Source organism: Oreochromis niloticus, linkage group LG7, assembly GCF_001858045.2.
Source record: "Oreochromis niloticus isolate F11D_XX linkage group LG7, O_niloticus_UMD_NMBU, whole genome shotgun sequence".
NCBI lineage: Eukaryota > Metazoa > Chordata > Actinopteri > Cichliformes > Cichlidae > Oreochromis > Oreochromis niloticus.
The window spans coordinates 11042183-11053409 of NC_031972.2; positions in this window are offsets into that span (position 1 = coordinate 11042183).

The following is an 11227-nucleotide window of genomic DNA, read 5'->3' on the forward strand; positions in this document are numbered from 1 at the left end:
CTATAATTTTTGTAAGAGATTACAGGATGACCCTTGTAATTTTATATATTTTAAATTATTATTTAAAATATATAAAATATAAGCTGAATACTCAAGAACAGAGTAAAACATTATAGGTAAAATAAAACCATATTCTTATTTCAGCCGCTAGGGGTCGCCCCAATAGATCATCTGTCTCTCTACTACCCATTCATCACCTTCTGTCATACCAAACTTCCGCATTTCCTCCTTCACTACATCTATGAATCCTCTCTGTTGTCTTCCTCTTTTCCTCCTGCTTGGCTGGTTGATCTTTTTTGTTTGTATATTTGGTTTCTGCTTGTTTTTCCACCAAGCAGTCACATACTATAACATTCAGGCATCAATTTAACACAATAACATAAACTCATCCCAAAAGGTTGATTCTGATCATCTGGACGTAGTGTTTTCAGTGGGAGAAACATTTCGTTACTCATCCAACTGACTTCTTCAGTCTCAGCTGACTGCAGGTTTCCGCAACCTTATAAACAGTACATTTGCACAATAACTGAACCTAGCCGCATGAAAGAACAATGGGCTGTCAGGTCAGTTCCTTGATCATTAATATGCAAATTGTCATGACCATTGATCAACAACCACTGATCAAAGCCCACTGATCAATGGCCATGAGTACCATTCACAGAGAGTTGGGGAATGGCTGCACTCACATCACTGTAAAGATGTACCCTCAGTCGCCTCCTCGATTTGGAGATGGTCTTTCCCTTTTCACGTAAATGGTCTCCTTGAATCCCCGCTCAAACCAGTGTTCCTCCCTGTCCAGGATGTCTACATCCTCATCATTGAAAGTGTCCACTGGCCTGTAGGTGTAAATAGACTGCGGAGTCCTGGCCTGACAAGTTAGCTCTTCTGTGTTGTGCCATTCGCTTTGCCAGAGGTTGTTTGGTTTCCCCGATGTATGAATCATGGCAATCCTCCTGACACGTAACAGCGTACACTACATTACTCTGTTTGTGTCGGGGGACCCAATCCTTAGGGTGGATGAATTTTTGGCGCATCGTGTTTTGGGGTTTAAAAGCCACAGAGACCCGGTGTTTAGAAAAAATGTGTATCAACTGTTCCAATACTCCTGCCACATACAGGATCACTAAGGGTTTTCACTTAGGCAGCAGCTGTCCTTCTCTCCTGGAGAAGCTAGAGCTTTCTTTAGGTGCCTTCCTAGCTTTGACAAATGTCCATTTGGGATAACCACATTTACACATTTACAATGTATGTTGAAGGGATATTACTGCCCTCTGTTGGTGGGTCTGTGCATTACACTCAATAAAAGGATTTCGTTAAAAACATCAGGTTATGGGCCCAGAGGTCGCAAAAGGACGCTGCTAACACGTTTTTTGGGGGAGTCATAAACAGCGTTGTGGAATTCACAATGGAAGATAGACTGTTTATTGACAAGCTGAGCGGACCGGAGAATTGGGCAACGTGGAAATTTCAACTGGAGCACCTGTTGAAGGCAAAAGGACTGTGGGGTATGGTACAGGAGACGGAGCAGTTAGCTGTGGATGCTAATCCCCAAGCACGAGCTGAATTTGAACGGAAGAAGGAAAAGGCATTTTCAGTGCTGGTACTGAATCGAAGTACACCCCAACTGTACTTGATAACAAACTGTAAGACCCCCAAAGAAGCATGGGAGATGCTAAAAGCACAGTTTGAAAGAGATAATGTTGCTAACAAGTTATTTCTGAAGAAGAAGTACTTCCGGTGTGAAATGAAGGAAGGAGAACATCTCAATGATCATTTAAAAAGAATGAAGGAACTTACTGATCAGCTAGGGGCAATAGGTTCTGTAATTGAAGGGGAAAATCAAATTATCACCCTTCTAGTTAGTTTGCCACCCAGCTATGCAACTGTTGTTACTGCTTTGGAGACAAAGATGGACAGTCTGACACTACAGTTTGTTCAACAAGCCTTGATAAATGAGGAACAAAAGCGACTGCTTACTGACAACACAACTGTGTCCAGTAGTGTATCAGCTATGTCATCTCAGATGCATAGAAATGAGCAGAGTGGATCAAAAACAGTGGGAGCAAACAGCTCCGACTCATGGAGATGTTACAAATGTGGGAAGGAAGGACATATCAAGCGTGATTGTCCAAGCATTAAAAAGAAATATAAAGCCCACAAGGCTAAAAGCGTGGTGTATAAGGACAAAGAGGACTCATATGAGGGAGCTTTTGTTGTAAATGAGTCATGTAAAAGTGATGCACAGCAAGAAGAATGGTTAATTGATTCAGCAGCGTCAAAACACATGACATGGAATAAAGAAGCACTGCAAAACTACCAAGAGTTTTCAGAACCACAAACAGTGAAACTCGGTGATGGCAGAGGAGTTGAGGCTTTAGGTCTGGGCAACATAACAATGAAAATGTCATTCAGAGTTAGTGATGGGAAAGATGTCACAATGTATAATGTGCTGTATGTTCCCAAATTATCAATGAACTTTTTCTCAGTGGGAGCTGCTGCCGAGAAGGGAAACACAGTGAAGTTCAAAAGGACTCATTGCTACATAAGAGGAACGAATGGAGCTCTCCATGGAATGGGAACACAAAGATCTGACGGATTGTATCAGCTGGATATCGAGGGAAACTGCACAACTCGTCATGGAGCGTCAAGTGCATCAGTTCCGGCAAGTATGTGGCATCAGCGCCTAGGTCACACTACAAATCTGAAAAAACTCAAAAACTTACTAAAAGGAGTTAGCTTTACAAAAGAAGAGGAGGACATTTTTTGTGAAGCTTGTGTTGAGGGCAAATTATCAAGAAAGCCTTACAAATCAGTGGAAGAAATACGATCAAAACGCAAGTTGCAATTAGTGCATAGTGACGTTTGTGGTCCTTTTCAAACTGAGTCACTAGGAGGAAAAAAGTACTGTGTAACTTTCATTGATGACTACTCCAGATGTTGTAAAGTGTATTTCATAAGAGAAAAAACAGAAGTCCTGAGCAAGTTCAAAGAGTTTGAAAGAACCTTCTCAAATGAATGTGGACAGGGAGTAATAAGACTCAGAACTGACAATGGTGGGGAATACACATCTAAAGAGTTTCAAGAATATTTGAAAGCTCAAGTCATCCACCATGAAATGACTGTACCACATACACCGCAGCAAAATGGTGTTGCAGAGAGAAAAAACAGAACTCTAGTGGAATCAGCTAGAAGTATACTGTCACATGCAAAGTTGCCAAACACATACTGGGCAGAAGCTGTTGCTATTGCAGCTTACATACAGAATAGGCTCCCAACATCTGCTTTAAAGAACGAAACACCCTATCAGAGATGGTATGAAAAAAAAACAGACATTAGCCATATGAAAGTATTTGGATGTGTTGCTTATGCTCATGTTCCAGACACAGAGAGAAAGAAGCTGGACAAAAAGGCAGTGAAAGTTCGTTTCCTGGGATATGCAACCAATGCAAAAGGCTACCAAATGTGGGATGAGGAAAAAAAGAAAAATACTGATTCAACGAGATGTGGTCTTCAATGAAACAGATTTTAAATGCAAACAAAGTGAAAATGTTTGGGGAATGAAGTGACACTACACACAGGTGAAAGACAAACAAGTACTGAGGAGGCTGTCGCCAATGAGGCTGCAAAAGGAGATCAGCGGATCAGAAGACCTCCAAAGAGATATGGATTTGAGGAGTTTGCTGACGTAGTTACAGTTGACCGTTATGCAAACATCTGTTGTGTCACAGAACCAAATACACTGGAAGAGGCTATGTCAAGTCCAAATGCAAAGGCGTGGAAAGAAGCAGCTGATTTGGAATATGAGTCACTGCTGGAAAATTTGAAAGGAACTCTAAACCTGGGACTCAAATATCAAAGGACAGAAACAGGAACCTTGGTTGGGTATTCAGATGCTGATTGGGCAAGTGATCAGGACGATCGACGTTCTACAACTGGAAACATCTTTCTACTTGCAGGAGGTGCAGTCAGTTGGCTTAGCAAGAAACAAGCAACAGTTGCACTTTCAACTGCAGAGGCTGAGTATATTGCTTTGAGCCAAGCTGCACAAGAAGGAATTTGGTTAAGACGACTACTAACTGAGCTTGGAATGGAGACCACAGCAACAGTGATTCTGGAGGACAATCAAGGAGCAATTGCAATCGCAAAAAATCCAATTGATCATGCAAGAACAAAGCACATAGACATTCGTTACCACTACATTCGTGAATGTGTGCAAAATGGACAAATCCAGCTGAAGTATTGCTGTACAGAAAAGATGAAGGCTGACATCTTAATCAAACCACTGCCTAGACAAAAGTTTGAGTATCTTAGAGAGAAGATTGGACTGTGTTCAGTTTAAAAAGGGTTATCATATACTTAACATGCCTGTATTATGCTTATGTTAAGATGTCAAGCTTATAACTGTAATGCAGAATAATAGTTTTGTCTAAGATGGACACAGTACATTTCTTTGTGCAAGTTCAAAACAAAAGAGAAAATGTTTTAATTTCTAGTAACACTGTGATATAGGGGCATATTTTTGGAGGGAAAGAAATAAGCAATGGCAGTCAAGTAAGTGAACTCCATGGTAAAATTAAGTGGGAGTGTTGTAATAGTAATTTTACAATGTATGTTGAAGGGGTATTACTGCCCTCTGTTGGTGTGTCTGTGCAGTACACTCAATAAAAGGATTTCGTTAAAAACATCAGTTATAGCATCATAGCATACTGATCACACCCAGCTTGTGTTCCAGTGGATGATGAGAGTCAAACCTTAAATACTGATCCATATGCGTAGGTTTACGGTACACATCAGCTTTTAAATGTCCCCCATTACTGATGGAAATCTCATAGTCTTGAAGACTAACCTGCCACTTTGCATATCCTCGCTGGTGAATTTGATGTGTTGGTCCACTGAGTTAATGTCAATTGTGGTATGTCCTGAGATTTGATTTTCACCCAGGTGTCATCCACATACCTGAACCAATGACTTGGTGGTGTTCCAGGGTAGGATAACGAAACCCTCTTTTCCATTTCTTCTATGTACAAGTTGGCCACAATGGGTGAAACTGGGGAACTCATGGCACACTCATGTTTCTGTCTGTAGTTGTCAAGTCAAGTGGCTTTATTGTCATTCCAACCATGTGCAGTGGTGCAGTACACAGTGAAACGAGACAACGTTCCTCTAAGACCATGGTGCTACATATGACATATAACACACAATCAACATAGGACTACATAAAGTGAAATGTGCAAAGCTTGCAAAAATTGCAGACAAAACAAGACAGTGCAACACCAGTGAGAACCGAACAATCTCTTACGAACTACCTCCAATGCTTCAGTGACTGGAACGCAAGTGAAGAGAGATGTAACATCATACGAGACCATTGTTTCACCTGTCTCCACCTGACATCTCTCACCTTCTCAGCAAAATCCAAGGTGTTCTGGATATGGTGTTCAAAGCTGCCTACCAACGGGTTGAGGATCGGAGCCAGAAACCTTGAGATGTTAGAGGTGACAGAGTCGATCATACAGACAATTGGTCTTAAAGGTACACCCTGTTTATGCATCTTTGGTAAACCATACAGACCATAGATTCCCCTGAGTATAGCCTGTAGTATTAGGTCCGGTCAATAGCATTCTCTTCGTCTAACTGCCTCGGACAGTCTATCACCCTCTTCCTGTAACCACTTCCTGGGTTTCATTTCAGGGGCTCATAAGTATTTTGACATGACAGTCTTTCTGGTTTAGCAAAATCCTGCACCTACCCTTGTCTGCTGGAAGGATGATAATGTTGTTGTCATTCCTAAGTGATGTGAGTGCCTTCCTCTACTCCATGCTGATGTTGGATGCTGGGGGCTTTGCATTGCTGAGAGAGGCAGAAACTTTCATTCATAGTTGCTCTGCTTCCACGTCTGCAATGTTGTTGTTTTGAATTGCTGTTTCTGTGGCTGTGATCAGTTCCATTAGATGGATTTGTCTCGGGGTCACAGCAAAGTTCAACCTATTTGCAAAGATGGTTTATTCTGCTTGGTTGAGTTGTCTGTCAGACAAATTTTTTACCCACTTATCCACATCCTCGGTGTAGCATCCCTCCATCTGGCCCCTGAGGACACTCTTTGTATTTTGCTGTGGTTTGCGACGCACAACAAGTAAGTCAAACTTTGTAGCCATTCCCCAACTCTCTGTTTCCGTAAAAGGACTAGATGTTGTAGTCCCTGATAATGCATTGCTTTAAATGGCAAGAATCTTGAGGGATGGCTGTTATGAGGAAAGGCAGCCCAGAAACTTTACCAGCAGCACACATCGTTGTGTGCCTCAACTTTTGGTCTTTTACCCAAGCTAATCTGTCATTTTTTAGGGGGATTAGAGATCTGATCTAGATTATCATATTAAGATTTGGGACACATCGTCAGTAGTGGACCTTAGATTCATCGGGTGTTTCGGCCATTATCACTAGACACCCTCATCCAAGGAGGCCTTGCCAGGGTTGATCAGGCCCCGGAGTGCGTCACTGGTTTATGTTAAATTGTTATTTCTCTTATTCTTTCTTCTATTTAGTTTTCTACAGTTTATTTTCTCCTATCTATTCACTGCAACTGAGAAATAATACTTACCTCTTTAGCATTTATGGAGCCTCACTTCTTCAAAGGGATAGAAAAGGTGATAGAAGTAAGACAAAAGGGACAAGACAGGAGAGAGCAGAGAGGAGAGCTGGAAGGGTGGTGCCCGATCTGGCTTCCCACACCTCCCCGCCGGATCGGGCTGTACGCTCTACCTCCTCACTGCCTCTCAGAAAACAGAAGAAGAGCAGAATATTTTCTTTTCTCTCGCGGTTAGCTGACTGCCTTAGCTGCCCAAGTGATGTCAGCCCTTTTTAACCATAGCCAGTGACTGGTCCTCTCAGCAGTGTTAGCTAATTCTCTTATAGCCTGCCGTTGCGCCTGTCCTCTGATCCCAATCTCTCTAAGCAGTTTTGCTGTTGTACTGGCAACAAAGCCCCAGCGCCCCACTTCCACCGGGCGTACCTTGATCTTCCAGCCTCTGTCCTCTGCCTCAGCTGCCAAGTTGGCATACGCTCTTACGCTCAAATGCTTCCTCAATTGCTTCCTCCCATGGTACCGTCAGTTCAATGACGTACGCAAGTTTTTGGGAGTTAGACCAAGGGACGAGGTCTGGTCACAGAGTAGTTGTTACGATCTTTGTGGGAAAAAATTAGCCTCTGATCCAAGTCCACTTGCATCTGCCAATCCCTGGCAACCTTCAACGGGCCCAGGTCCGTGGTTGAGGGGCTTGCCCTCGACTTGTCTCCCTCCCGGACAAATGTTGATGAAAGCCGACGATCCTCTTGGTTCGTGAAAGGTTGAGCATTGATGGATTTTCTCTTGTGCTCAACTTTCTCGGCTAGACACCTGAGGACCTGATTGTGTCTCCATGTGTATCTTCCCTGAGTAAGGCTAGTCCTACAACCAACCAAGATGTGTTTGAGTGTGGCTGGGACTGTACACAGGGGGCAGGATGGGTCCTTTCCAAACCACAGCTGGAGATTTATTGGTTCGGATGATGAAACTTAGTCTATTAGACTCCATTCCCCAGGTTTCAATCCATGAGAGTTTCCTCTTTTCCACACTCTCCCAATTCATCCAGCGACCCTGCTTGGCCAGCGCTACGGCTCTAGCATGTCTGGCTGAATCCTCCTGTTGACGCACCTCCTCCACCACCATTTTTTGACGTTCGGTTACAGATGCCTGTTGCCACCAAGGTGTTACTGCTCCAAGACCAAATCCTCCTGTGCCTTGTTGGACGTGACCCACCACGTCACGATGCTGAAGAGCAGATTTGGCCTGTAGCACAGATGTGGCTGGGGTCCACTTCATCCTTGTTGCTAGGGTGGGAGCAGTGCCTCTCACTATTGGGTCCCAGGAGTCTGTGAGTGACATCTTAAGCCTCACTTTTGCACATTTAAACTCCTCTACCAGACTAGGGATAGGCAATGACAGTATCCTGACGCTATACAGTCCGACGCTGCTGAGGCATTTGGGAAGTCCGAGCCACTTCTTAACGTAGGAGCTCACTAGCCTCTCTAGTCGATTGGCATGGTTGAGTGAGACCTTGTACATTGTCAAAGGCCACAGTAGTCTGGGTAATAACCCAAACTGGAAGCACCAGAGCTTCAGTTTCCCTGGAGATGCTGCGAGATTTACTTGGCTTAAACTCCATTCTTGCCCATTCTATGTTTTCCTGGAGCTTCTGTAGCAATCGCCTAGTACATCGTTTTGTTGTTGTAATGATGGTCATGTCATCCATGTAGGCTCTAATGGGAGGAAGACGAAGGCCACTCTTGAGTCTCTCACTTCCCACTACCCACCGAGATGCCCACATGACCAACTCCGTTGCCATGATAAATGCCAGAGGGGAAATCGTGCAGCCTGCCATAACTCCAATTCCCAGGTGCTGCCAGGCTGTGGTGGTGTTCTCAGCTGTCACACAAAACTGTAAATCCTGAGAGTAGGTCTTGACCAGTCCTGTGATGTGGTTTGGTACACTGAAATAGTTGAAGGCCATCCACAAGATCTCGTGCGGAACTGACCCAAAGGCGTTGGCAAGGTCTAAAAAGACCACGTGAAGGTCTCTTTGTTCTTTCTTGGCAGTTTGAATCTGGTGCCAGATGACGCTGGCATGTTCCAGGCATCCCGAGAAGCCCCGGATGCCGGCCTTCTGCACTGATGTGTCAATATAGTTGTTTCTTTGCAGGAAAGTAGATAGTCTTTGGGCCAAGACACTGAAGAAGATCTTTCCCTCTATGTTTAGCAGGCTGATCTGGTGAAACTGGCTGATGGATGAGGAGTTCTTCTCCTTAGGGATCAGAATACCTCCTGCTCTTCGCCAAGCCTTTGGAATCACTCCTTTCTGCCACGCTACCTTCATCAGCTTCCAAAAGTATTTGAGGACTCGTGGGGTGTTTTTATAGAGCCTATATGAGATGCCATTAGGTCCTGGAGCCGATGCTGCTCTTGCCTGCTTCACTACCTTCTCTGCTTCACTCCATGTAGGTGGTCTTATGTCCATTTGGTGTTCAGGTGCCTGGATAGGCAGCATATCACTCGGAATAGTAACTGGCTCATGCCTCCGATGCTCAGAATAAGTTTTCCTCAGATGATCTTCCAGGTCTTTTATGGGCATTTTGAGGCACCCGCTCTTCTCTTCGACAAAAAGGCCCTTAACAAAGTTGTATGGGTATGGGCTTTGTAGAAAAGGGTCCTTGTCCGTCCTTTCTTCTTACGTTGTCGTTTGAGGTGTTCTGCTCTTCGCAGCTTAGTAAGTTGTTGCCTTATTTCCTCCTACAGGGCAGTGAGTCCCTCCCTTTCTGTCTCATGGGCCCTCCTCCACTGCTTCCTCAGTTGTCTTCTCTCTTTCACTAATCTGTCAATTTCCCGCTGTCTCCTGGACTTTCACTGGTTTAAAGGGCCTTTCTGATGTCTCTCAGTCTTGTTCTTTACCCCAAATCGCTCAGCCCCATAGCTGTAGTTCCCAGGTTCTCCAACTTCCTTTCAACTGGGCCCTTTTGTTGATCTAGTATAAGAGCCAGTTCCGAGTCAATAGTTTCCCACTCTCTTTTCTCACTGGATCTGGGCTACCGAATCTGATCTTTCCTACCTTCCATCTTCCTTTCCCTTGCTGGTAGTGGTTGGCTAGACTCAGTGTTGGAAGCCAGATGAGCTCTGGGCTGGATGATGGTGTTGATTGTGGCTGGCTTACATCTGTACAGAAATGTGTTGCTAGCTGTTGGTGGCTAAACTCCAAGCTAGGGGCTGATTTTAAATGGCCGGGCCCTGGGCTAGAATCTAATATCGGGTGTGGCTGGCTAAGCTCTAGACTGAGAACTGCTGCTGGCTGGATTTGACTGAGTTCAAATCTGGAGACTATGGGGGAGTCTGTACGACAATGAACTTTGATCGGGGTGCTGATACCCTGAGGACTGTGGGGATTCTCCTGCCTCTAGGCTTCAATCAACTCACTTTTTAAGAAGTAAGTCAAATATGTGTCAATGCGAGGCCCCTTTCTCAGCTCGCTGAGGCACTTCTTCCTGCCTTGGTGGATTTTAATCAGTTGTTAGTTTTGACCAGCCACAAATGCAGTTCTGCAGCTTTTTTCCTACCATCATTGATGGTCCATTATTTGCAATGCTGGTTGATCTACTCATCGTTGGTACCATTCCGTGGTTCGTTGCTACTAAATCTGTCCGGAAAGGGTCTTCTTCTGCCCCTGCTCTCGCAGACCCTCGGGGTATCTTCTACTTTGAGATTTCTGTAGCAATATTGGGTGTACCCAAGTCCTGCTGGTATGAGGCGCTAACCCACACCAGCCCCATTAGGGTCTATTCCCTCCTGTCAGCAGTCTTTCCAGGCTGTCATCTGGTCTTTCCCTGATTGTCAGCTGCCCTTTTGCAGCGGTCACTGGATCACTCCAGAGTTCTGGAGTAACTCTGCCAAATGATACATGCATGAAGCATATATATATTAACATCAAAGTTTATTTTGGCTTTTGGCCCACAGCAGCAAACACTGACTATTATTTAAGACTATGATCATGTTTAATATGAGCATTCATCATTGAATGGAGAAAGGATTCAGACGCCTTTTTCATTTTGTACAATTTTAAATTGGTGAACTTGCCAATTTAGTCTAACAAAATGGAAAAGAAAATCTGAATTCTTTGCACTAAATCATGGCAATACATCTTATTTAACTATTTATAAGATGCCTTGATCATACATCATAGCAACTGTGACATCACCTTATTGTTAATGCCCGTTTTCCAAACTTCAATGCCAATCATCTTTTTTTAACCTGACTTGATGAGAGAGGTGGATTCCATATGGTAGAAACTTGTAAATGACATGCTAGCCCTGCCCCAAACCTTGCTTTATCATCCTTTTTGACTAATGGGAACCAGAATTTACAAAATAAACAGTAAAACTTGAAACCAGCAACTGAGATCATAAATTGATCAGAAACGTTTTTAAGGAGGTGATACAATAAGACACCAGAAAGGCTGTTTTCTGATAAGAGTTTATTCTACTGGACTTTTTGTAATCAGTTACTCCCTGTAGGGCATTTCAGGTGTTTATGTTCTGGACTGGCTTACCCTTTTCAGGTCAACAATTTCCATCTTTTCTTAAAGTCTATGATCTTGATTGGCCAACTGAATTGATTAGATATTCAAAAACCTATTGTATGGCAAGCTTA